Genomic DNA, 25751 nt, shown 5'->3' with positions numbered 1-25751 from the left:
ATCCGTTTGAGTTTATGTAGTGGTTCAGCTGATTAAAAACAACCTTTTCAATAATCTTGCCTACAAAAGGAAGAATTGATATTGGTCTATAGTTGCTCAGTATGGTGTTATCAAGATTGCTCTTTTTCAGAAGGGGCTTAACAGCTGCAGTTTTCAGGGAGTTTGGAAAAGTCCCAGAAAGAAGTGAGGTGTTCACCACTTCTAAGAGATCTGCTTCTAAACAGCTAAGCACACTTTTGAAAAAAGATGTGGGAAGTGTGTCAAGGTAGCAGGTTGACGATTTAAGGTGCTGTACTATTTCTTTCAAAAAGTTCCTATCGATTGCTTCAAAAGCAAGCATAGTGACGACTTTTTGAAATTGCGGTCGAATCTGTCTGACCTCTGCATAACTTGAGTGTGTGCTAATTGTCTTTATGATATTTTTGATCTTCTCAGAAAAGAAGGAAGCAAACTCATCGCACTTGCTGTCAGAGAGCAGTTCACTAGGGATCTGACTAGGGGGGTTTGTTAGTCTCTCAACAGTAGCAAAAAGAGTGTGAGTGTTGTTTAAGTTGCTATATAAGGTTCGAGAATAATTTTTGTCTCGCTTTACCTAGTTCAACATTGAAAGCATGAAGGCTGTCTTTATAGATGCTATAGTGAATTTCAAGTTTTGTCTTCCGCCACATCCGCTCAGCTTTCCTGCATTGTCTTTTCATACTCTGTACTGCTGTTGATTTTCTCCACGGTGATTTCTGTTTGCCAGAAATTCTGATTCTGACAGGTGCGATGTCATCAATGACATTATTAACTTTTGAGTTAAAGGACTCCAGGAGAAAATCAACAGAGTCTGCAGAAATGCTTGGCATTGAAGATATAGCCTTCATAAATAGCACACTAGTGTTATTGTTAATGCATCTCTTTCTGAGAGAGACTGATCTAGATTCAGTAGGAGCAGAGATCAATATATCAAAGAAAATACAGAAGTGATCAGATAGTGCTACATCCTTGATAACAGTGGATGAAATGTTTAGACCCTTACTGATGAGTAAATCAAGAGTGTGTCCACGATTGTGTGTGGGCCCATGCACATGCTGAATCAGGTCAAACGTGTTCAAAACCGATATAATTTCTTTTGTGGTTTTGATTTCTGCATTTTCTATGTGAACAATTAAAATCCCCTGCAATAGCAAAACAGTCAAACTCTGAACAAACCATTGATAGCAGTTCTGTGAACTCCTCAACAAAGACTGGATAGTATTTTGGGGGCCTGTATATAATGATAAATAGAATGCGTGGAGCACCTTTCAGAAGAATCCCTAGATATTCAAAAGACATGTACTGACCAAATGACACTTGCTTGCATTGATAGACATCTTTAAATAGAGCAGCTACACCTCCACCTCTTCTGACAGTCTGCAGACACGTAAAGTCTGGAGGTGCTGCTTCATTAGCCGTGTTTCCACTGTCGGGCCAAAAGTGGGCGTGCTAGTGCGTGCCAGAGCCAGTCGCGTTTCCACTGTCACTTCCGGGGCCTGATCGTGCCTCGTCGGTGCTTCCTCAGGGCCAATGGCCCGGATTTTTCGGCCCGACGAAAACCTTGGGCCAAAGCAGGCCAGCCGGGACTTGAGGCGTGGTCAAAGTGAAAGGCGGAGTGTGTCTGCGGTATGCGCATTTCGCTGTATTACTAATACAGGGCTCTTCTATGTATTTGGGCCGATGACAATATACAACGCCAGTTTGACGGCGTCTGCAGAAACAAAGACGTGATAAAATACATATCGTTGCTGGACTCGCAATATCCAGCGCACTACAATGCAAGTTCGAGAAGTTGAAGAAATTGCGGGCGCACGGCGCAGTACAAAGCCATAAAAACGCACAATGGACAAAGCGGTGCCCAGAGAAGACACTTACATTAGGCAGATATTATATGGAAATGCCGTTTTGATGGGCACATTACTTAAATGGTTATCTGATGGGGCACCTTTTGTGTCCTGTGTAAACCAGGTCCTATTCAGTAATCGTTACACTATTAACTGTTGTTACAGATTTGTGATGAAAACATTTAAATGCCTGTCTGATTAGAAAGACTTGTGTGTCGGTCATAAAAACAAAGCTTCGTTTCAAGTTATTTATTAATGTAATATATTACAAATATTGCTGCTGCATAAACAACTGTTGCAGTCAGAGCACTTCTTGCATCAGAACAGACATCACCAACATTAGACGTTTCTGCATTCGCTGTATCCGGCTTCCACATCGCTTTATTGTTCTTTTTCGCCTTGCAGCTAATATAAGCTTTCGCCTTAAACGCTGCTGAGCCTCCGTCTTTGCGTCTTGTTTTTCGCGGCCTCATCTTCCACCAAGAAAACACCGAAAGGAGCAAACAGCCGCTTCGGCTCTCTTCCTTCGATAATCACACTATGGTGACTTACTTTCAATCTCCCCGCTGAAAGGGGAGAGGTTTCGTGACGTTTGATTCAAAGAGGTGTGTAGAGGGCGGGCTTTAGGTTTGCGCAGCGAGGCTACTGGCTCGATAGTGGAAACGCAGCTTACTTTTGGTCTTGGTGCTTGCGACTCGAGGCCATTGGCCCCGCCCGGCACGCTCTTAGCACTGGCTCGCACTGGCCCGACAGTGGAAAAGCGGCTATTGAGGACTGTTGCAGTGCAGCTGTCTTCTAGCCATGTTTCATTTAGAAACATAAAATCCAGGTTGTTTGTGGTTATAAAGTCATTGATCAGAAGTGATTTATTTTTTAGTTAAACTACAGGCACACTGGGTTCCCGCTTGTTCTGTAAACATTCCTGATTGTTGCTGCTATCATAGCAGGGACCCGACACATATCACTGAGAGCTGTTATCAGTTGTTTTTGGTTCACTCACAGCAGACGGAGGAGGGTTTGGGCCCTGACATTGTGGCAGTGGCCGGAGAATGTTTTTTGTTTGTTTGTTTGTTTTACTTATCTATAAGTGTAAAATTAAGCTTGAATTGTCTTCCAGAATTAATGGACAGATGATGGTGGAAATTACCCCTTTTTTTTCTAAACCTCATCACTCTGAGGTAAATGGCAATTTTTTCCCAGAATGAGTTTTCAAATGATGTTTCATGCTTCTGTGACATGTGAAACTCTTCTCACACTGCAAACACTTGTAAGGTTTCTCTCCAGTGTGAACTCTCATGTGAGTCTTGGGGCTGTCTTTTCTTGAGAAACTTTTTCCACAGTGATGGCACATGAAATACATTCCTCTGATTTGATTTACTATATGATTCTCAAGGTCATTCATGTCTGTGAAACTCCTTTCACACTGATGACATTTAATTCTTTCTTTTGAGTGAATCTTCATGTGATTATTTAGGGTTCCATTGTGTATCTTCCCACACTGAGGGCAGGTGAAAAGCTTCTCTCCAGTGTGAACTCTTATATGAGCCTTTAGGTTTTTTTTATGTGTGAAACTCTTCCCACACTGAGATCAAGTGAAGGGCTTTTCTCCAGTGTGAATTCTCATGTGAGCCTTTAGGTTTTTTTTATGTGTGAAACTCTTCCCACACTGGGGGCAGGTGAAAGGCTTTTCTCCAGTGTGAACTCTCATGTGAGTCTTTAGGTTATTTTTATGTGTAAAACACTTTTCACACTGAGAGCAAGTGAAGGGCTTTTCTCCAGTGTGAACTCTCATGTGAGTTTTTAGGTTATTTTTATGTGTAAAACACTTTTCACACTGAGAGCAAGTGAAGGGCTTTTCTCCAGTGTGACTTCTCATGTGGACGTTAAGGTGACTTTTCCATGCAAAACACTTTCCACACTGAGAGCAAGTGAAGGGCTTTTCTCCAGTGTGAATTCTCATGTGGATGTTAGAGCTTTCTTGTCGACTGAACATTTGTCCACACTGTTTGCAGGTGAAAGGCTTCTCTCCAGTGTGAATTCTCATGTGAGTTTTTAGGTTTCCTTTAATCGTGAAACTCTTTCCACACTGTTCGCAGATGAAAGGCTTCTCAGCAGTGTGAATTCTCCTGTGGGCATTGGTGTGTGGGAAAAGGTGTGTGCTTTGACCTTTCTTTGGTGACAACATATCTTCAGTCTGTGAGCAACTAATGGATTTTTCTTCCATTTTGAAATCAGGATGTTTCTCATTTTGATCTTCTTTTATTTCATTTAGTTCTTGATGCTCCTCTTTTAGTGTCATCAGGTCTGAGGTTAAAAAGAAAAAGATAAACCACCAGTTAACAGCAGTTTAATGCAGCAGCTAAAGCACTTACTAGTCACACTGACCACTGTCTGCATCATCTTAGTCTGGAGAACTGACTGCACAGAGAATAAACAGTTACTGGCCACAGCATTTGCCAAATTCAGCCGTGTCAATCTTTCTATGCTCAAAGTCCACAAGTTACAAGTTGTCAGGCTACATTGAAATATTCAAGAAATACAACCAACATGCTTTAATCACTTAACAAGTCAACAAGCACCTGTTGATTTGGAGCAAACTTGTCATGATGAAGAGATGAGGTCAGGATCCAATTGCAGGTAAGGAAATATTTAATTAAACAAAACAAATAAAACAAAAGGCCAACACAGCACAACAAGACACGACAAGCTTGAACACAGACTTCAAGATACCAGAAAAACAAGACTACAGAAAACAATACAACCAGACAGAATGCAGGGAGAGGGAAGACTTAAATAGTAGTGATAATGTGGAACAGCTGAGAGTGTGACGAGTGACAGGTGTGTGCAATTCAGAGGAGTGGGGTGCGGGAGGAAGGGAGACAGCGACATCAAGGGGAGAAGGGAAAGCACCACAGCCCAGACCCGTGACAAAACCCCTCCTCTACGGAACGGCTTCCACCGCCGTCAGAGGAACGTGAGCGGGCACCGCCGCCAGAGGAACGTTAGCGGGCACCGCCGCCACAGGAACATGAGCGGGCACCGCCACCAAAGGAACCTATGCGGGCACCGCCACCAAAGGAACCTATGCGGGCACCACCTCCGCCAGAGGAATGTGAGCGGGCACCGCCACCAAAGGAACGTGAGCGGGCACCGCCACCAAAGGAACCTATGCGGGCACCGCCTCCGCCAGAGGAACGTCTGCGAGAGGAACGATAGCGGGCACCGCCGCCAGAGGAACGATAATGGGCACCGCCGCCAGAGGAACGAAAGCGGGCACAGCCATCAGAAGAACCTATGCGGGCACCGCCATCAGAAGAACCTATGCGGGCACCGCCGCCGCCAGAGTAACGTCGGCAAAGCACCGCCGCAGCCAGAGGAACTTCGGTGGGCACCGCCACCAGAGGAACCTATGCGGGCACCGCCATCAGAAGAACCTATGCGGGCACCGCCGCCAGCCAGAGTAACGTCGGCAAGCACCGCCGCAGCCAGAGGAACGTCAGTGGGCACCGCCACCAGAGGAACCTATGCGGGCACCGCCATCAGAAGAACCTATGCGGGCACCGCCGCCGCCAGAGTAACGTCGGCAAGCACCGCCGCAGCCAGAGGAATGTCAGTGGGCACCGCCACCAGAGAAACCTATGCGGGCACCGCCATCAGAAGAACCTATGCGGGCAACGCCGATGCCAGAGTAACGTCGGCAAGCACCGCCGCAGCCAGAGGAATGTCAGTGGGCACCGCCGCCAAAGGAACGTCAGCGGGCACCGCCACCAGAGGAACGTTAGTGGGCACCGCCACCAGAGGAACCTATGCGGGCACCGCCATCAGAAGAACCTCTGCGGGCACCGCCACCGCCAGAGGAATGTCGGCGAGCACCGCCTCCGCCAGAGGAACGTCAGCGAGCACCGCCGCCAGAGAAACGTGAGGGGGCACCGCTGCCAGAGGGAGAGGAGAGGAAGAGGAACGATAGCTGGCACCGCCGGCAGAGGAACGATAGCGGGCACCACCGGCAGAGGAACGATAGCGGGCACCGCCGGCAGAGGAACGAAAGCGGGCACAGCCATCAGAAGAACCTATGCGGGCACCGCCGCCACCAGAGTAACATCGGCAAGCACCCCCGCAGCCAGAGGAACGTCAGTGGGCACCGCCACCAGAGAAACCTATGCGGGCACCGCCATCAGAAGAACCTCTGCGGGCACCGCCGCCGCCAGAGGAATGTCGGCGAGCACCGCCTCCGCCAGAGGAACGTCAGCGAGCACCGCCGCCAGAGAAACGTGAGGGGGCACCGCCGCCAGAGGGAGAGGAGAGGAAGAGGAACGATAGCTGGCACCGCCGGCAGAGGAACGATAGCGGGCACCACCGGCAGAGGAACGATAGCGGGCACCGCCGGCAGAGGAACGAAAGCGGGCACAGCCATCAGAAGAACCTATGCGGGCACCGCCGCTGCCAGAGTAACATCGGCAAGCACCGCCGCAGCCAGAGGAACGTCAGTGGGCACCGCCACCAGAGAAACCTATGCGGGCACCGCCATCAGAAGAACCTATGCGGGCAACGCCGCTGCCAGAGTAACGTCGGCAAGCACCGCCGCTGCCAGAGTAACGTCGGCAAGCACCGCCGCAGCCAGCGGAACGTCAGTGGGCACCGCCATCAGAAGAACCTATGCGTGCGCCTCCGCCAGAGGAACGTCAGCGAGCACCGCCGCCAGAGAAACATGAGCGGGCACTGCGCCTTTTTCGGCCATGTTACAGCAGCAAACTTACTTGACTATTACACCGGAATGGGAGTGTATTTCCTAATCTTATCGGCCTAGATAGAAAACCGCAGCTTTACTTTTCTGCTGGTCTTAGTACGCGATATATCTACAGAAGAGTCAAGTTTTAAATAGGACAAATATCGAAACTCGTTGGTCATTTTTGAACGCGATGCTACTGGTCTAAAAGGATTCAATGATTTATACTAAGCTATGCTAAACGTGATATCGCCAGAACAGGATAACGGCTGAATGAATTTCAAAACGGTAAAACTCAACTTATTAACTCAGGGGGAGTTGGAGAATGACCCCATTTCCTAAAAAAGTGGAGTGTTCCTTTAAAAAAATCAAAACTGTTTTTTGTTTGTGTATGCGGGACGTCGGCCAAATGGGTGTCTATTAGGTCTGTAAATTTTTGAAACGCATGTGACTTGAGGCTGAGCACTGATTGGCTTGTTTCAGATTGTCCTTGGGGCGCAGAGCACAGCGCCCCAGACCCTCCCACTTTAGAACTTAGCCAATCAATAGTTTTTATAAATTTTGTCCTCATGTGATTGGACCATTCTCGACTGTCAAATATGTGCAATATCTTTTCCAGGATAAAAGTACATTCGATTTTATCTTTAAAAAAAAAAAAACGAGCACAAGCCTTTCAAATGAAGAAAAAAATAAAACAAACTAACGAATCAAGGAGCTTGGAAATTTTGCTCGCTAGATGCGATGTAAGTCATGCCTTTTATCGTTTTCCCTGTTTGTTATTTCAAAGTCCTGTCAACAAAGCTTTGTTGGCAACTACACAGAAAGTAACTGAAACAATGCAGTTTAAAGGAACACTCCACTTTTTTTGGAAATAGGCTCATTCTCCAAATCCCCCCCCGAGTTAATAAGTTTAGTTTTACCGTTTTGAAATTCATTCAGCCGTTCTCCTGTTCTGGCGATATCACTTTTAGCATAGCTAAGCATAAATCATTGAATCCTTTTAGACCAGTAGCATCGCGTTCAAATATGACCAACAAATTTTGATATTTGTCCTATTTAAAACTTGACTCTTCTGTAGTTATATCACGTACTAAGAACAGCAGAAATGTAAGGCTGCAGTTTTCTAGGATGATAAGATTCGGAACTACACTCCCATTCCGGCGTAATAGTCAAAGAAGTTTGCTGCCATAATATGACCGAAGCAGGCGCAGTAATATCACACAGCACATGTGGAAATGCTTGCTTCCGTCAACATATCCAACGTGACCAACTGCATGCACAGGCAGCGTTCCTCGCCAAGGAGACATTTGTGAGAGACGGTTTAGATATTTACTTTGGTGCAAATCCTGAACAGTATCTATTTGAACCAGAATTCACTGAAGCTTTTGGAACGAGAAAGACAAGAAAGCGTGTCTGAAGTTTGGGTTGATTTGCCTGAAACGCTACAAAGTCGTGAGTCATGATTTGAAGTCGTGATTTACGAGCTCAATAATCTGTCTGGAACGCAGCATTACATTCAGTTAACTAATAAAGGGGCAGCACTAGTCGAGTGAAAGAGACGGCTGTCAGCAGACTTTATTTTGCATTTGTCATAATTACATCAGACTTGGACCACAAGCAAAAAAATAAATAAAAATTTAACCATTTCATATGAAAAATGTTCCTCAATCCTAGCGGTGCACCTTAACATTTACAAATTAAATGAGACACAAGTCTACAAATGCTGTTTTTAAATCAGAGCACTAAAAGAACTTTAAGAATAAAAATTAAGCTGAAATTATTTCAAAAAAGAAAGCTGCAGGAGGACAAACAGTGTAATAAAACACCTGCCAAAGGCAAGTGAATTGAGAAAATGTAGAGGATAGTTCACAGGATAGTTCAGCTTTGAGAATGAAAACCAACCTGTTTGTTCCTCAGTATCTTCATGTTTGACTCTGAATGTTTCTTCAATCTTCATGTCTTCACTCTCCTCTTTAATAAACACCATCTTTATAATAGTGTCACGTGGATCTCAGTTTCTTCACCAGGAAGTTTTTATTTCTGTTTGGAAACGCCCTGTTTAAGATGGGGGAATTAACAGAAATATAAAAAAAGAAAAAAATTAAATCTCTGTGTGCATCTCAGTCCGCTAGAGTTCAGTAGTAAGTGCACTAGTAAAGGAATCAGAGTAATAGTTAATGGACTTAAATGATTTGATTTAACAAACACTCACACCTTTTAACTTTATATTTCGTTTTGATTAACATTTAATAATTAGTATATTACATTTAATCGATTACACAAAATAGCTACTGTATTTAAAGGTTGTCATTACAACAACAACAAAAACATTTGCAATTGTTTGTCAAAATTGTAATTTCTCATGTTTGAGTTTGTTTTTGTTTCCACTGTTTTGAGCAGCAGGTCTCTCAGCGAGCGGCGATTCGAAACAGTGAATCATTTTGTGAATCAACCGATTCATTTGACTCGGAGTTTGTTATTCATGTTTATGATCTGAATCACTAACAGAGAGAGAAATCAGACTCTGTGTGTGGATGCGCTTTACTCACACAAAATAACGTTCATTACTAGATAAAATATTACAATGTTACACGCAATAATTATAAAGTTTAAATCGCCTGTAAACCATATAAAATAGACTGAACGCGTATTAATTTAAACACTTTAAATGATTAAGACTACAAACCTTTCTTCAGCTGAAACCATACACTGATGCAGCAGCGCGGAGCAGCCGTATGACGTCATACCACCAGATCAAAAATAAAAGTCCTGTTCACGCGCTTCTGTGTCTACAATCCAAAGAGTGATATTTACAGGGAAACACATATGAACTATAAAACTTATGTCAGTGGTATTAAGAGTTTTTTTTCTTGGTGAAATACACATTATAATATAAATAAAGAATGAAATCATAAAAATATTAAAGTGGAGATATTTATCATTTTAATTACTTATTTATGCTATTTTTTATTTTTCCAAAATGCATTCATTTATTCATTCATTTAAATTAATTTACTTAATTTGGTATTTATTTCTGCATTACGTCTACATTTATTTACTTATTTACTAAGACATTTATTTATTTATTTAACCCTTTCTTTGTCAGCAAGGGAGAAGCTCTGAGGCCACAGTGTGACCCACCAAAAATGTTTTGTTTTTGTTTTGTTTGTACCAAAAAGACTAAGATAAAGATAAAGATAAATGACTGAAAATGTAAAGCATGTGAATGATATGCTAAACACACTTCCTAAGAGGATTCCGGGATTATTATTTTTTTACCACTTCCAAACCATCCCCCTTTCAGAAATTTGGGGCATCTGAGTCCTCAAACATGCATTTAACTAGATATGAAACATTTATTTAGAAAACATTTACATTTTCATTTCAAAGGTGAAGAAACAAATGACTTCATGAAGTACCCAGTACAGCTGACTACTAAAGCCCAAGCTGAGCTGCAGTAAAAATACAGAATTCCTTAAAAAACACAATGCTACGCCACACAGAGACTAGTGTAAGTATTCCACTTTATCCTCTAAACCTAAAGTTTGTTGTACTGAAGACAGTGAGTTGTGTGATTGTAATACGCAACTCTGAACATGGCCATATCATAAAAATAAAAATAAAACAGTTATCGCACACTTTCTTGCACAATTAAAAATGATAAACATAGACTGACAAATTCAGATCCTCAATGAAATGGCAATAAATGTCTTCAGGGCACTTTTTGAATGGAGAAATATCATGACAACAATGTTGAAAAACTGATTTAATCTGAAGTGTAAATGTTTTTTGGGGTAAATGTATGTTCCAATTTTATTACACTTTTGTCTATTAAAATTGCTCTTATTGCTTTTTACTTAACTACTTTTTTTTTAAAGCCATCAATTTGTTAAATAAACTAGATTTTAAAAGTTTTTACCTTTATTGTGGATATTTCTATACATCTATCAATTATTCAACAAGACTTTACAGCTTGACACATCAGTAAAGGAACTGTTGATCGAAGATGAGAAGTATCCAAATGAACTGAGTGATCAAGAAGATGCATGTTTGATGAATCTGATCAGGAAGCAAGACCAGTTAAAAACGGTCTGGGACTGATCAAACTGATACTTACAATTAAAAGAGTGCTTTCCTAACTATAAAAAAAACCCAACCAAAAAAAACAACAGAAACGGAGACAATCTGAAAAACAGAGATGTCAGCATTTATTCAAAATGCCAGTGTAAAGTAATCTTCTGCTGATCATTCAGAAATTAGCAACTAATAATAAATGGAAATGGTAGAAAATGACTGAGATTTCTTTGTTAGCTCCTCACCTCTAACAAACCCAACACTTTCATATCCAATCAATGAATTTTGACAAAAACATATTTCACATATTATCTTAAATAGTAATAGTAAGTGTCAGCTTAGAAAAGAAGATAGATCTTCAATATACAAAACTAAAAATAAAGCCATAACAAATCATTAACGCTCATTTATTATCCAGCTCAAACTATTATGAGTAGAATCTTTTTTTTTTACAGAGACATACAGAGATATTACACAGCAATGTCTAGAATCTATTCTTATTCATCAACACAGTTTCACTGAAGATCCAATAAATGCATAAACCCAGGATGAGCGTCTGAGTGAATGTGGTGTGGACTGTGTGGATGAGGCTCATTGTGTCAGAGACGCAGTAGAAGGACAGAGTTCACTCTCATCCACATACACTCCTATTCTATGGCTGGACACTACAGACAGTTCAGCCCATCTGTTATTATGAACAAATGAGCATCTAGAGGGAGAGCAGAACAAACTCCAGGATTGATCATTACGTCCAAACACACATTCATCACCCTCTCCTTTCCTGCTGATGCTCTTATATGAGACTGATATCTCCACACCAAACATCCCACTCCACTCAAACTCTCCAGTGTGAACTGTCATGTGAACCTTAAGGTTTACTTTATGCGTGAAACTCTTTCCACACTGTTCACAGGTGAAGGGTTTCTCTCCAGTGTGAATGCTCAAGTGAACATCAAGACTTGCTTTATACTTGAAACTCTTTCCACACTGTTCACAGGTAAAAGGCTTCTTTCCAGTGTGAATTCTCATGTGGACATCAAGCGCACCTTTCAGTGTAAAACACTTTCAACACTCAGGACATATGAACGGCTTCTTTTTGGAGTGAATTTTCATGTGAGTCTTAAGAACTCCTTTTTGTGTGAAACTCTTCCCACACTGTTTGCAGATGAAAGGTTTCTCTCCAGTGTGATTTCTCATGTGGATATCAAGATGACATTTCAGAGTAAAACTCTTTCCACATTGATCACATTGGAATGGATTCTCTTCAGAATGACTTCTCATGTGAGTCTTAAGTTTTCTATAACATGTGAAACTCTTCCCACAGTTTGCAGTTCTCCCCAGTGTGAACTCTCATGTGGACAGTAAGTGTTTTTTTCTGTGTAAAACTCTTCCCACACAGTTTGCAGATGAAAGGTTTCTCTCCAGTGTGAATTCCCATGTGGGCATTAAGGGTGTTTTTCTGCGTAAATCTCTTTTCACACTGAGGGCAGGCAAAAGGCTTCTCTCCAGTGTGAATTCTCATGTGGACATCAAGGTATTTTTTCTTTTTAAAACGGTTTCCACACTGAGGGCATATGATCGGCTTCTTTTCGGAGTGAAATTTCATGTGACTCTTAAGATGTCCACTTAAGATAAAACTCTTCCCACACTGTTGGCAGCTGTAAGGTCTCTCTCCAGTGTTAATTCTCATGTCAGATTTAAGGTTTGTAGTTTGTGTTTTTTTATTTATTTCTGGTGAGGAAGTCTTTTTATTCTGTGAGCAACTAATTGATTTTTTTTTTCAGTTTTGAAATCATGTTTCTCATTTTGATCTTTCTCTTCTGTTTCTTTGAGTTCGTGACTCTCCTCTTTCAGAGTCATCAGGTCTGAAGTGAAAAATAAAAAATGAAGAAAAATGAAAAATAATGGCACAAAGCAACAGACATCAAAACATTTAGACTAATGCTGGCAATTAATTAAAAACTAACTATTTGACAATAAATGATTTCACATTAAATGGAATGTAAAACAACAAAAAGACTGTGCATTTAAAATATGTGGCTTATTGGCATCTTTTAACCAAGTAGCCAATGGTAAATGAAGACTAGTCTCATTGAGACAAATACTGCTACTGATCTGTCTCTGTTAAGTGCATTTCCTTCCAATTTTAGCCATTAATTATAGCCATCATTAAAAACAATTATTTGTGACATACATGTTGTGCTTTTATCACAACTACCATATAATTATAAATAAAAATACTACCTCCTTTAAAAAAAAAATAAATAATCTTAAAAGCAGATAAATCTTTTAATTAAACCCACGGAAGTTATGATGAGTGATTTTTGGTTTTTATTTTATTGTTTGGCTAGAGAGTTTGTGGAGTAACAAAGTACATGTAACATCATTTCATATTTTAAAATACAAAAAAGAGTAACTATCACAGAACATGTTACCTGCTTCTGATGCAGAACAGTTATTTGATGCATTCATGACGTCTAGACTGGACTATTGTAATGCACTACTATGTGGCTGTCCTGCATCTTCAGTTAACAAGCTGGTGTTTCTGAAATATGTCTATTTATTGCTTGTTGTAATGAACATTAAGTGCTATTTACATTTTAATATCACACTTTTGATGATAGCAGAAAAAAATTACTTACAATTAAAACAAATGTCAAGTTAAAAACTGCTTCAAGCAAAATAACGTTTTTGTCAGATACCGCTTTCATTGTTTTCTGATCAAAAGTAGATACTGTATTTAATATTACACAAAAAGTTTTTTTTTTCTATAGAGCTGGACATTTTAATAAGGATCAAGTGAGTTCAGCTTTGAGAATGAAAACCAACCTGTTTGTTCCTCAGTATCTTCATGTTTGACTCTGAATGTTTCTTCAGTCTTAATGTCTTCACTCTCCTCTTTAATAAACGCCATCTTGGTAATAGTGTGTCACCTGAATCTCAGTTGCTTCAGCAGGAGTTCTTCTGTGTTTGGTAGAAAGAAAAATAAATGTAAACTAAATCTCTGGGTGTTGCAATTATCTCCCTAGTTTAGCAGTCATTTAACAGATTCCACTTTCATGAAAACATTTGCTGTTTGTAGTCGTTGTCATTTCAAGTGTTTGTTGTTCTCGTTTTATTTCCAGTGTTTTGAACAGCAGATGTCGTCAGTGTGCAGCGATTTAAATCAGTGAATCATTTTGTGAATCGATTGATTCAGTTGATTCGGAATTTCAAAAAAGATCCGTTTCTATCTTTTACTACTCCAGTGACCGAATTCGTTAGGAATAAATAATCACTATATGTACTACAGTGTCACTAAATAAATGATTAAAGTGATGTATTGGCTGACAGATCATTTCACAGTTTTATATGCAATTCTCTAAACGCGTTGTCTGGATTAAAACACTTTCAGTTGTTAAAAGCACACACACCTTTCTCCGTTTGAATCCCAGATGCAGGAGCGCGCATCAGCCTTATGACGTCACACCCCAGACCAAAATAAAAGTCTTGTTCGCTAAAATCAATATAATTTTAGATTATACAACACATATAATACTGTACCTAGTACGTAGGATGAATTGCAGATCTGTCAAAAGTCCAACGCTATTGATACTAATTATCTAATTTTATATCCAATACTGTAAAGGATTGCTAATTTAAAATCTGTTTTGAAATCTGCATTGTATTGACCCTCTTGATACAAACCTAACGCGCAACAGTGATTGCATAAAGCGCATCCCATTTCCGCTGTCGGCAGGTGTGTGCGCTTTGTGAAGGATGCAGCTTGCGCCTTGTGGCGTTCTTCTCACTCAATTGGACTTTTGCACCTCACTGAAAAAGGGTTATAAGGTAAATGACTTTGTATATTTGTATTATTCGAATTGCAATGTAATGTTTCATATTTGGGTTATGTAGTGTTTGTTTTTGTTTTGTGTCGTAGTTCTTACGGTGTCTACTTGAATGTCAACGGATTAAACATTTTTGGAAACATCAGTCAATGAGCATGACCATCAATTCAGTGGGTTAGCAACAGTAAGAACTTATCCAGTCGTCGTCGAAGCCTGCTGCATTAACGACCGGTGTCCACGTTGACGGGTCTTTAAGGATTAAGTGTTTACGGGCAGAGGATCGATTTCTGATGGTCTAACGAGTTTCATCTATGGATAATTACAGCTAGAACGGAGGATTAATCGACGCACAACGGATTGCGAGGCTGTGTTCTTCTTCAGGTTATGTTTATTCAACACCCATCTAGTACAGCAAACGGATATTGAGGTGAAAAATTTAAACAAGAAACTTTCTCTTCATGGTCAAACAAGATTTTGAACATTTCAGTGACTTTAAAAGAGAACGTGAAAACGTTTGTTGTTTTTGAAGGAAATATATTTGTGTGTTTTAAGAAAGAAAATAATTTTCGACCAAAGGGTTGTTTTAAAAAAAAAATAATTATTGTTGGTGTTTCAGATTGTTACTTTTTGGAATTTAAACGAATAGTGCTGGACATATTTATATTTGTGTGTTAATTGGTCAGTTTTAAAATGACAGAGGCAAATTCCTCCTTTGATAATGTGGAATGTGAAAGCCAAATTAATAATCTTCAACATGATATTGAAATTCTTAACAATGAGTATCAAACATCAGCGAATAGTTTAGAGAGACAACAGATAATAGAGACTATTGAGGCTAAAGAACAAATTCTGAGTGAACTTAAAGGTAAATTGCAAGGCGTTTTAGGAGAATCTCAAGGTCTCAGACGTTCTGTTCGTCCACGTAATCCTACTGTAAAAATGATTGCATTGCAAAAGGAAGAAATTCAGAAGAAAGAAAGAAAGCTTATCTCCTTATATGAAAAATGGAAAACGTTAGCACGCAAGGCCAGAGATCAACTTAAGTCCGATCTTAATGAGAGTCAGTTAGCATCTCTTGTTGATACCTTGGAAGAGGGAAAGGAGAATGTTATGCATTTTTATGTTGAGGTTAGAGACCATGTCATACCATCTACTGAGTTAAGACGTCGTATTGATGCTTGTGAGGCAGTGACCACAGATTTAATTAAGGTTGCTTATGAAAGAATATCAGGCATTGATGAATTTGATGCAGAACAAGTAAAACATCGCTTAAAGGAATTGCTCGAATCTAGTTATGCTCGTTCCATTTATGGCTCAACTGTTTCACGAATTAGTCACAAGTCTATTGCTCAGTAAAGTCAGCATACTGCATCTTCACTTGTAACTTCAAAGCATGTTGAAGCAGCTGCAGAATTAGCGGTAAAAGAAGTGGAGTATAACATGCTAATGGAGGAAAGTAAACAGAAGGAGAAAATTCAAGAACTGAAAGACAAGCAAGAGAGAGATTTGAATGCTCATAGACGTGAGCTAGAGAAGTTACAGGCTGAAAAAGACTTGAAGGTAGCAAAGGCTAGGTTTGAGGCCTATAATCAAATGGTAGTGCAGGAAATTGACCAGTCAACAAATTATTTTACCGGAGAACAACATTGCTTGCCTCAGAGTTCCCTTAACCGACCCGCAAATGAATCAGTTTCTCTATCTCCAAATGAACTACCTTCTCTCGTGCAAGCCATGCAGGACAGCATAAATTTGAACAGACTACCAGCTCCAGAACCCTTTGTGTTTAATGGTGATCCCATTCAGTATGTTGAGTGGAAGGCTTCTTTCATGTCGTTGATTGATAGAAAGAATATATCTGCTGCTGACAAACTTTATTATCTGAAAAGGTATGTTGGTGGATTGGCACGCAAAACTTTGGACGGCACCTTCTACAGGAGCGACGATGAAGCTTATAAGGACGCCTGGACCAAATTAGATCAGAGGTATGGTCACCCATTTGTGATACAACGTGCCTTTCGACAGAAACTTGCAAACTGGCCTAAAATTCAGTCAAGGGATGCTGCTGGACTTAGAGAATTTTCAGACTTTCTTAATGCCTGTCAAGATGCCATGCCTCATGTTGCAAGTCTACAAATTTTAAATGACTGTGAGGAAAATCAAAAGTTAATTCAAAAACTCCCTGAATGGGTTGCCTCCCGTTGGAATCGACAGGTAACGCAAACCCTAAGGGACCATAAGGATTTCCCCGACTTTAAGACCTTTGCAGCATTTGTCTCTTTTGAGGCAGAGATTGTTTGTAACCCAGTCACGTCATCATATGCCATTAGTATAACATCAGCTGAGAAACGAAATTTCAGAGAGTTTAAGGGAAATAAGGCTAATGTTTTTAATACTCAGACTGATTTGGGACCAAATCGATCAAAGGTCATAAAGAAGCCTACTAAACCTCACTGTTTGTTTTGTCAAGATTCTAGACATCAGATTTATGATTGTTTCAAACTGATGGCCAAGACATTAGCAGAACGACGGGAGTATGTGAAGGAAAGTAATCTCTGTTATGGATGTTTGAAATTTGGCCATAGTGTGAGAGACTGTCGTCATCGTCTTTCCTGCAGTACGTGTAAAGGGAAACATCCTACTTGCCTCCATGATGATAACTACATCCAAAGAGATAGGTCAGCCCCTGTAACACCATCTGCTTCAAGATCAGAAGTTGAATCAACAAGTGCCTTATCGTTAAGTGTAGCTGGAAGAGGATCATCTTACACTTCAATGGTTGTACCAGTATGGATCTCATCAAGCAAAGATGTGAGTATGGAAAAACTTGTCTACGCTTTACTCGACTCACAAAGTGATACAACCTTTATTGATCAAGAAGTGAGCGATGTCTTGCAGGCAGACAGATTTCCAGTTAAGTTAAAACTAACCACTATGTCTGGAAGGGACACCATAGTGAAAAGTGAAAGAATTTCAGGACTTCGTGTAAGAGGTTACAGTTCTGCTACTCCGTAACTATGGATTGAAGTATTTGGCTGAAGGTAACAAGGATCAGTACCCTTTGGGCTTTGAGTTTGTAATGAGTAACTTCTACGTAGATGATGGTGTTACGAGTGTACTAACAACAGAGGATGCAATTCAGCTTGCACAAGAAGCCAGAGAACTTTGTGCTATTGGTGGCCTTAGACTTCACAAATTTGTGTCCAATGATAAAGCCGTCCTAGAGAGTATACCTCCTTCGGAACGAGCTAATGATGTAAGAGACTCTGACATTTTATTTGATGATTCCCTGATAGAGAGAACATTGGGGATTCAGTGGAACGTAGAACTTGACTGCTTTAAGTTTGATACTTGTCTTAAGGAGCAGCCAGCCACTCGACGTGGAATCTTATCCACAATTGCATCATTGTATGACCCACTAGGTTTTTTAGCTCCATTCATCCTTTGTGGAAAGAAGATACTACAAGAAGTATGCAGACAGGGTATAGGTTGGGATGACATACTGAGTGATGAGTTGCAGCCAAGGTGGGAGTTCTGGAAAAGGATTTAGGCAACTTGAAGAAGGTGATTCTTCCCCGCACATATGCTCCTCCTGATTTTGGAAGGTTGAAGGAAGTGGAGTTGCATCATTTTTCGGATGCTAGTTCTAGCGGATATGGACAGTGCTCGTATTTGAGATTGAAAAATGAAAAGGATGACGTGCATGTTACTCTTGCAATGACAAAATATGGTGTGTCCCCAATAAAGACAACTTCACGATGCCATATGTTCGTTGCTAATGGCTCACAAAAGCTTCCTTTAAGCACAGTTCCGCAGCAATGTAGATATGTCTCAACAAATGGCAATTATGTAGATCATATCTCAAGAGGTCTCCGTGTAGATGAATGTATTTCAAGGCCAAGATTTTATGAGACAAGGATATTGACTTTCCTTCTAGTGAGATTTCAGAATTATTATCATGTGACTTAGGAGCTAGATGTTCTTTATCCCTTAACACTGGGGCAGTGGAGCAGGGAATTGTTGTAAATCGCCTGTGTAAGTTCTTCTATTATTTCGTTAAAGCAATCATATACATTCAACGACGAATTAATAAGAATAAATCAAGCAGTTTTTTCTACAGTTGAAAAAAGAGAAAAGGCAGAGTGCTTTATAGTTAAACTTCTGCAAAGACATGCATTTCATAATGAATTGAAGGTGTTAAACAAAGGTAACCAGTTATCAAACAATGAGGTGTACAGTTTAGATCCATTTTTTTTGACTGTGATGGTGTACTTAAGGTGGGAGGACGATAAGTAACTCCTCTATCTGTAGTCTACTTAAACATTCTGTAGTGGTTTTTGGTAAGCCTTCTGTAATTGAACGTCCAGTGCAGAAGTTAGTTTTATTATTGGAAGCTTGTTAAATCTTTTTGTTTTGTTTTTGTTTATGTATTTTATACAAGTGTATTGCTGAGTTATTGTAACTTGAAAATCATTCATGTATTGTGATTCATGATTTGGTGGGAGTGTAAAGGATTGCTAATTGAAAATCTGTTTTGAAATCTGCATTGTATTGACCCTCTTGAAGGGAGTAGCTTTGAAGGGACTTTTATTTTGGTACAAACCTAACGCGCAACAGTGATTGCATAAAGCAGTGTTTTTCAACCACTGTGCCGCGGTACACTAGTGTGCCGTGAGAGATCGTCAGGTGTGCCGTGGGAAATTATTCAATTTCACCTTAAACAGGCCCAGGTTTCACACTGAGTAGGTAGAAATATGAAAGATCAAAAAAGACTGTTTTCATTGTGTTTATTTGATTCCTATTCAAGACACTTTGATAAGAATGACTGTATATTGTTGATTGCACTTTTTATTTGAAAGAAGAAGAAATATGAAAGATCATAGAGTTTTTTTTTTCGATTGTTTCGACAGTTTCGATTGTTGGTGTGCCTTGTGATTTTTTTTCAATTAAAAATGTACCTTGGCTCAAAAAAGGTTGAAAAACACTGGCATAAAGCGCATCCCATTTCCGCTGTCGGCAGGTGTGTGCGCTTTGTGAAGGATGCAGCTTGCGCCTTGTGGCGTTCTTCTCACTCAATTGGACTTTTGCACCTCACTGAAAAAGGGTTATAAGGTAAATTACTTTGTATATTTGTATTATTCGAATTGCAATGTAATGTTTCATATTTGGGTTATGTAGTGTTTGTTTTTGTTTTGTGTCGTAGTTCTTACGGTGTCTACTTGAATGTCAACGGATTAAACATTTTTGGAAACATCAGTCAATGAGCATGACCATCAATTCAGTGGGTTAGCAACAAATACATCATAACATTTGTGATATTCTCAACCAAGAATAAATTCCAGTATTTCGTTTTTCAAATTACAGGACTGGAAAAAACTTCAGATTTTTAAAGTTTGAGTTTGCAGAGAGACTGAACTATTATTAAATAAAACTGGAAAAATTAAAGATCTATGACTGTAAAGGATTATATTATATTAAGGATTATATTATTATGTAAAGGATTAAGTATAATATCTCTGACTGAAAAATATGTATTACATTTCATATTAGTGTTAAACACAACATATGGGCTAACAACAGTAGGCTACTTCATTTCAGATTTAGAAATGATCATTCTATCAATTGAAATTAAAAAATAAATAAATTATAATTGTCCATATTTAAATATTGCTATAGTTTTACATTTGTATGTATGTATAAAACCCAATTATACTAACATTATGGAAGCAACATCCATTTATTTCTTACATTCCTGCTTCTCCTCTGCACGAGCTGTGTTGCTTACAAAGTAATACAATTTTTATTAACTTTGTTTGAAGTTGACAGTACCCTTTTCCACCCAGTATTAGGGCAATTCAAGTCATTTTTGGATTAATATTACAAGAATGATTTGTATGTTTTTTTCCAAGTAAGTAGTTTCAAAGCATATATACAGTATGGAGCCCCTAACGTCCCCTGTAGAAGAAAAATAATTAATCTGTGGGGGCGGTTTTGCAATTCGTTCCCTCAGTTTATAAACCGTACTCATGAATTCATAAATGTTCCCCAGGGCTGTGCAGTGACCTTTAAAGGGGCAGGTGCTCAAAGTATAAAAAGGGCCCCTGGAACAAGGCATTAAAGAGCCCCTCGGGTCCATCACCTCATTGTAGGCATCCAGTTACTTAAGTAACAATGTCATTAATAAGACAAATAATGCATTATTCAAAGTTTTAATTGCATTAATGTTTGGTTCAGGACTCAAACAACAGAATTAGTAATATTTTTATCACATTAAAAGGGACTCCCTAAATAGGGCTGTGCTCAAAACATCAGTACAGCAATATTGTACTGTATATTGTGACACATTCCTTGCTGATATACGTATTCTTAGTCTTCTAGCAGCCAATGCTGTGAAGCAGTTCTGAGAAAGAAACCGAACATAAAAGACCATTTTAATGTTTAAAAGATTTAAAAAAAAAAATTCCTATTCATTTTGATTAAAAATTGTTGTGTAAAGATTTTCTTCTTTCTATTAAACACAATAATAAAGAACAGCTGTTATTTTAAATTGTTAAATTAAAGTGTGGTCACTATTGAAAATATATGTGGCCCCTGATGTATTGTATTGTAAGATTGTAGACGGTAGAATATTAAGGCATAAAATGGCATGATTTATAAATCAGATACAGGTTCACAAAAAAAGCGCAGTCTGTTCCCTTCAGAGACGTTCATATAAAGACATCAGTTTTGACTTTGAAATGTGCAGCATGCATATTCAATGAAATCATTGCCTTTTGAAGTTTAATCCAGCCCTATCGCGATTCTCGTCTTTCCGTCCCCAACTGTAAGACCTCCTAAATTATAATTAAGTCTTTTCTTATACTATTTAAATTCGTTATTTTCATACTTTTTTTAAATATATATTATTACAAAAAAGACCACTAGGGGCCAAAAGGGCAGGTACTCAAGCACCCTCGTGACACTTGTTTTCACAATAACTGTGTGTGTGTGTGTGTGTGTGTGTGTGTGTGTGTGTGTGTGTGTGTGTGTGTGTGTGTGTGTGTTTGTGTGTGTGTGTGTGTATGGGTCACCATACTTGGCCACACGTAACGTCCTTCACTTCCCTTTCCTTTCGTTTCTGTATTGGGCTGACCAACAGAAGGTTTTGGTGACTACAAGGACAGGCAGAAATGAAGGATATAAAGCAGTGTGTAACAGTTGACTTCTCTGTTAATAATAGAATTTTACTAATTGCATTTTATCAGCTTTTAATAATGTATGTAATGATAAAAGATTTGAATTAATGACCCTAATACTCCATTTTTCTTTAGAAGGTAGAACTTGTGGGTTTGAAAGCACTTTGTTTTCTTGTCTTTTCGGTGACATGTTCTTCTTGGCTCATTTTTCTTCAAGGTCCTCCAAACTTTATTTTTCCACATTGAAACGGTTCTGTATCATTCTGTCTGGAAGGTTGTGTTGCAGAATGTGCTTCCTGTACCTGCCTTGTAATGATGCATACATTCCTTGAATGACTATTTCAGATGGTGCACTTGTTTTATAGGATTTTGTCTTTGACAATATAGAACTAGTTTTAAGAAATCAATTTGTGGCATATGTTTTCTGTAGGTCTTTGTCATGTCTAACAGACTCCCTGTTATTGTACTACTTCAAATCTCAAGGAATTATCCCTGATCAGAGTGCAAAAATTGGCCTGGAGTCTTTCATCAGAATATCCATTATCCCTGAACAATGATATTTGTTGTTGCCCATTTCAGCTTCCTCCTCAGGATGTTCAATCAACATGACAGCCTCAAATACACCTGAAAAGTCTAATAAATGGTAAATGTTGACCTGGCCAATGCTGTGTTAGCCTCTGGAGGATGTAGTTGTCCACTGTCTGCATCTCATCTAGTGTTTCTTCTGCAATTTTTAATCCACAAATGTGGCTATAAATGTCTTTATTTACACACAGTGTGTTTGCTTTGGTGTGAAAGCCATGGCACGTTCACTTGAAAGTTTGTCCTCAAAAAGGTTTAGCCACAAAAATAAATAACTAACACAGACACAGAAACACTCCCAGCAGACATCTGTGGATATATTTTATTGTCTGGGTGGGGGAGTGCGTGTTTGTGTTGATGGTTGGGATTTAGTGGGTGATATGATTGAGCTTGATGTTTGAGATTCACTGGGTTGTAGTGTAGATGTTTGTGGGGCTGATGTTGATGAAGTGATGGATGTAGCTTGTGTAGTTGGCCAAAAAAATCTAGCACAGAGGTCTTCATGTGTTGCTTGTGTAACAGTGAACTTGGGAAGCACACAGTGGCATATTGGGTAATTTGTGCTGTCGTGGGCAGATGTGGTGAATGTGTATTGTTGTTTCGATGTTGTCTGCTGTGAGGTTCTGGGAGGTGCTGTGATCTATAGGAGACGCGGCACTTCATGTGGACTTACATCTGTATACACATTGTTATTGCTTATGTAAATTATGTATATGTATTGCCAAATGACCAGGTTGCAAAAACATCATAAAAATATAGAACAAAAAAAAAAGCATAGTGGTTTAATAATAAAAAAGCCTGTTCTTTATGATAAACATAGTATAATGGGGTTTTTTTAATTCAATGGACAGTTGTGACATTTTGGTTTATTTGGCTCCATATAAAGAGGGACAAGTTCTTCACAAGAAAGTGTTTGAAGAAGTGTTGAGTGTGTTATGTGCTTCTGGCAAAGTATCACTGTTTATGTATTTTTTTGTATGTTTGGGAAATTAAGGAGATGGGTCTGCAAAACCAACTCAATCCCCAGGAAGCAAAACAATTCGGATGTGAAAGAGGAAGAGCAGCTAAAGCCATTATTTTATATATGTATGTCAAAAAGGATTATTTTCCTTTACAAAATCATGCTTACTTATTTCTTCCGGGTAAAAAGTATAAGCACACATATTATAGTACATCATTTTTTTAATTTTAACACAGTTATGCTATAGATGGTTCATTTCATCATTGCTATTGTTTCACTGTCGATACTGTGGTAAAACCATAGTTCTTTTGTAGTTACTATTGTTAAATTTCGTAAAGGAGTGATCATATATAGCTGACTTTTCTCCAGGGTGAACTCTCATGTGTCTGTTAAGAGTTCCTTTTCGGTTGAAACTTCTTCCACATTGTTTGCAGGTGAAAGGCTTCTCTCCAGTGTGAACTCTTATGTGGTCTTGAAGGTGATGCTTATAATTAAACCTCTTTCCGCACTGAGGGCATGTGTAGGGTTGCTCTCCAGAGTGGATTCTCATGTGGTCTTTAAACAACCATTTTTGACTAAAACTCTTTCCACACTCAGAGCATGAGTAAGGACTCTCTTCATGAGCTCTCTTATGGACTTCAAAGTCTTCATGTTGATCAAAACTCTTTCCACACTGATCACACATATAAGGCTGATCGTGAATTCTCATGTGTCTGGTAAGGCTTCCATTTTGAGTGTAACTCTTACCACACTGTTGGCATATGAAAGGCTTTTCTCCAGTGTGAATTGAAACATGTCTTTCACGATTCAGCCTATGATTGAAATGCATTCCACACTGTTCGCAGACATAAGGCTTCTCTCCGGTGTGAATTCTCATGTGGACTCCCAGGTGTCCAGGTTGAGTAAAACTCTTTCCACACTGTTCGCAGACATAAGGTTTCTCTCCTGTGTGAATTCTCATGTGTCTTTTACAGTTTTTTTTAATTGGTTTGGTACTATTTTCATAAGTAAAGTGTGCATTTTCAAATCTCTTAGTACAAAACTTTAAACTGATCACATTTGTAACACCACTAGTCATTCTTTCAAATCTGATGTCATGATTTCATTGTATTTGGACATATTTTCATTTCACTTAATCATTGTTTCAGAACACAAGATCATTGTGATATATATTGAGAACATTTGCTTTAATCACCCAAACAAAACAGTAAGTTCTTTTTTCAGCTTAGTACTTTTACCAATCATTTCATTCAGGAGCAAATAATACAAGGTAAGCGTTTCAAAGTGTCCTTGGTGCCGAATGAGGGTAACTGAACTGTAAAATTTACATAGCAAATATTATACTTATGTTCAGACAAAATAAATAAATAAATAAATAAATAAATGAGAAAAAAAAAAGTCGCTACCTGGATTTAAGTGCTATGATCTGGGGTTGCTGCTATTGGTCAAGTCTAGGTTCAGCAACAGTATGTGCTCAAAGAATGAGGTCAGCTGACTACCTGAATATACTGAGTGACCAGGTTATTCCATCAATGGATTTTTTCTTCCCTGATGGCACGGGCAGGGGCGCCGCTCGCAATTTTGGGCCCTATGACAAAATATGAGGTTGGGCCCCCCTACCACACCAAAGCAGATCTCTGGGGGCCCCTAAAGTGCGTGGGCCCTCAGAATTGTCCTAACTTTCCCCCTCTTAGCGGCGCCACTGGGCATGGGCATATTCCAAGATGACAATGCCAGGATTCATCGGCTCAAATTGTGAAAGATTGGTTCAAGGAGCATGAGACATAATTTCCACACATGGATTGGCCACCACAGATTCCAGACCTTAACCCCATTGAGAATCTTTGGGATGTGCTGGAGAAGGCTCAGACTCTACCATCATCAATGCAAGATCTTGGTGAAAAATTAATGCAACACTGGATGGAAATAAATCTTGTGACACTGCAGAGGCTTATCGAAACAATGCCACAGCGAATGTGTGCCATAATCATAGCTAAAGGCAGTGCAACAAAATATTAGAGTGTAATGGCCTTTTTTTTGGCCAGGCAATGTATATTTACATAAGCAAAATATATTTATTCACCTATTGAACAGTGCAAAGTCTCAAACACAGTTCTACTTATATGGTAACTAATTGTGATCATCAGGGGAAGCAATTAGTAATTAGTATTTCTTGATTTAAAACTCAGCAATTTGTAACTTACAAATGACCAGACAACAATCAGTCAAGCTGAAAATGCATGGACATAATGAATGATTCATTGATTAAACATTAAGATCAGTTGAATTAAATGACAGACAAATGTATTCAACTGAATGATAAGAGATGCAAATCAAAACTTTGATAGTGATAACATTATGAAAGGCAGTTACTGTGAATGAAACATTTATATAGATGAAACACTTATTTTGTATAGTGAAAAGGATATTTTGTGATTATGTGTATTGTACTAACACAATTGAAAATATGCTTAAATGTTTGAAAAAAGTGCACTTTTGATGATCTGTTGTGATATAAGTACTAAGAGTTTTGAAAATGTACCA

At 39.2% G+C, this 25751-nt stretch overlaps 1 pseudogene; it reads right to left on the bottom strand.

Annotated features, from left to right (window-relative positions):
- Positions 1-3030: 3030 nt before the first annotated feature.
- Positions 3031-24452, bottom strand: LOC141300249 (uncharacterized; annotated as a pseudogene).
- Positions 24453-25751: the final 1299 nt, after the last annotated feature.

Source organism: Garra rufa, chromosome 24, assembly GCF_049309525.1.
Source record: "Garra rufa chromosome 24, GarRuf1.0, whole genome shotgun sequence".
In the NCBI taxonomy this organism is placed as follows: Eukaryota; Metazoa; Chordata; class Actinopteri; order Cypriniformes; family Cyprinidae; genus Garra; species Garra rufa.
Note: the sequence above shows the minus strand (reverse complement) of the source record. Positions and strands in the feature narration are given on the sequence as shown.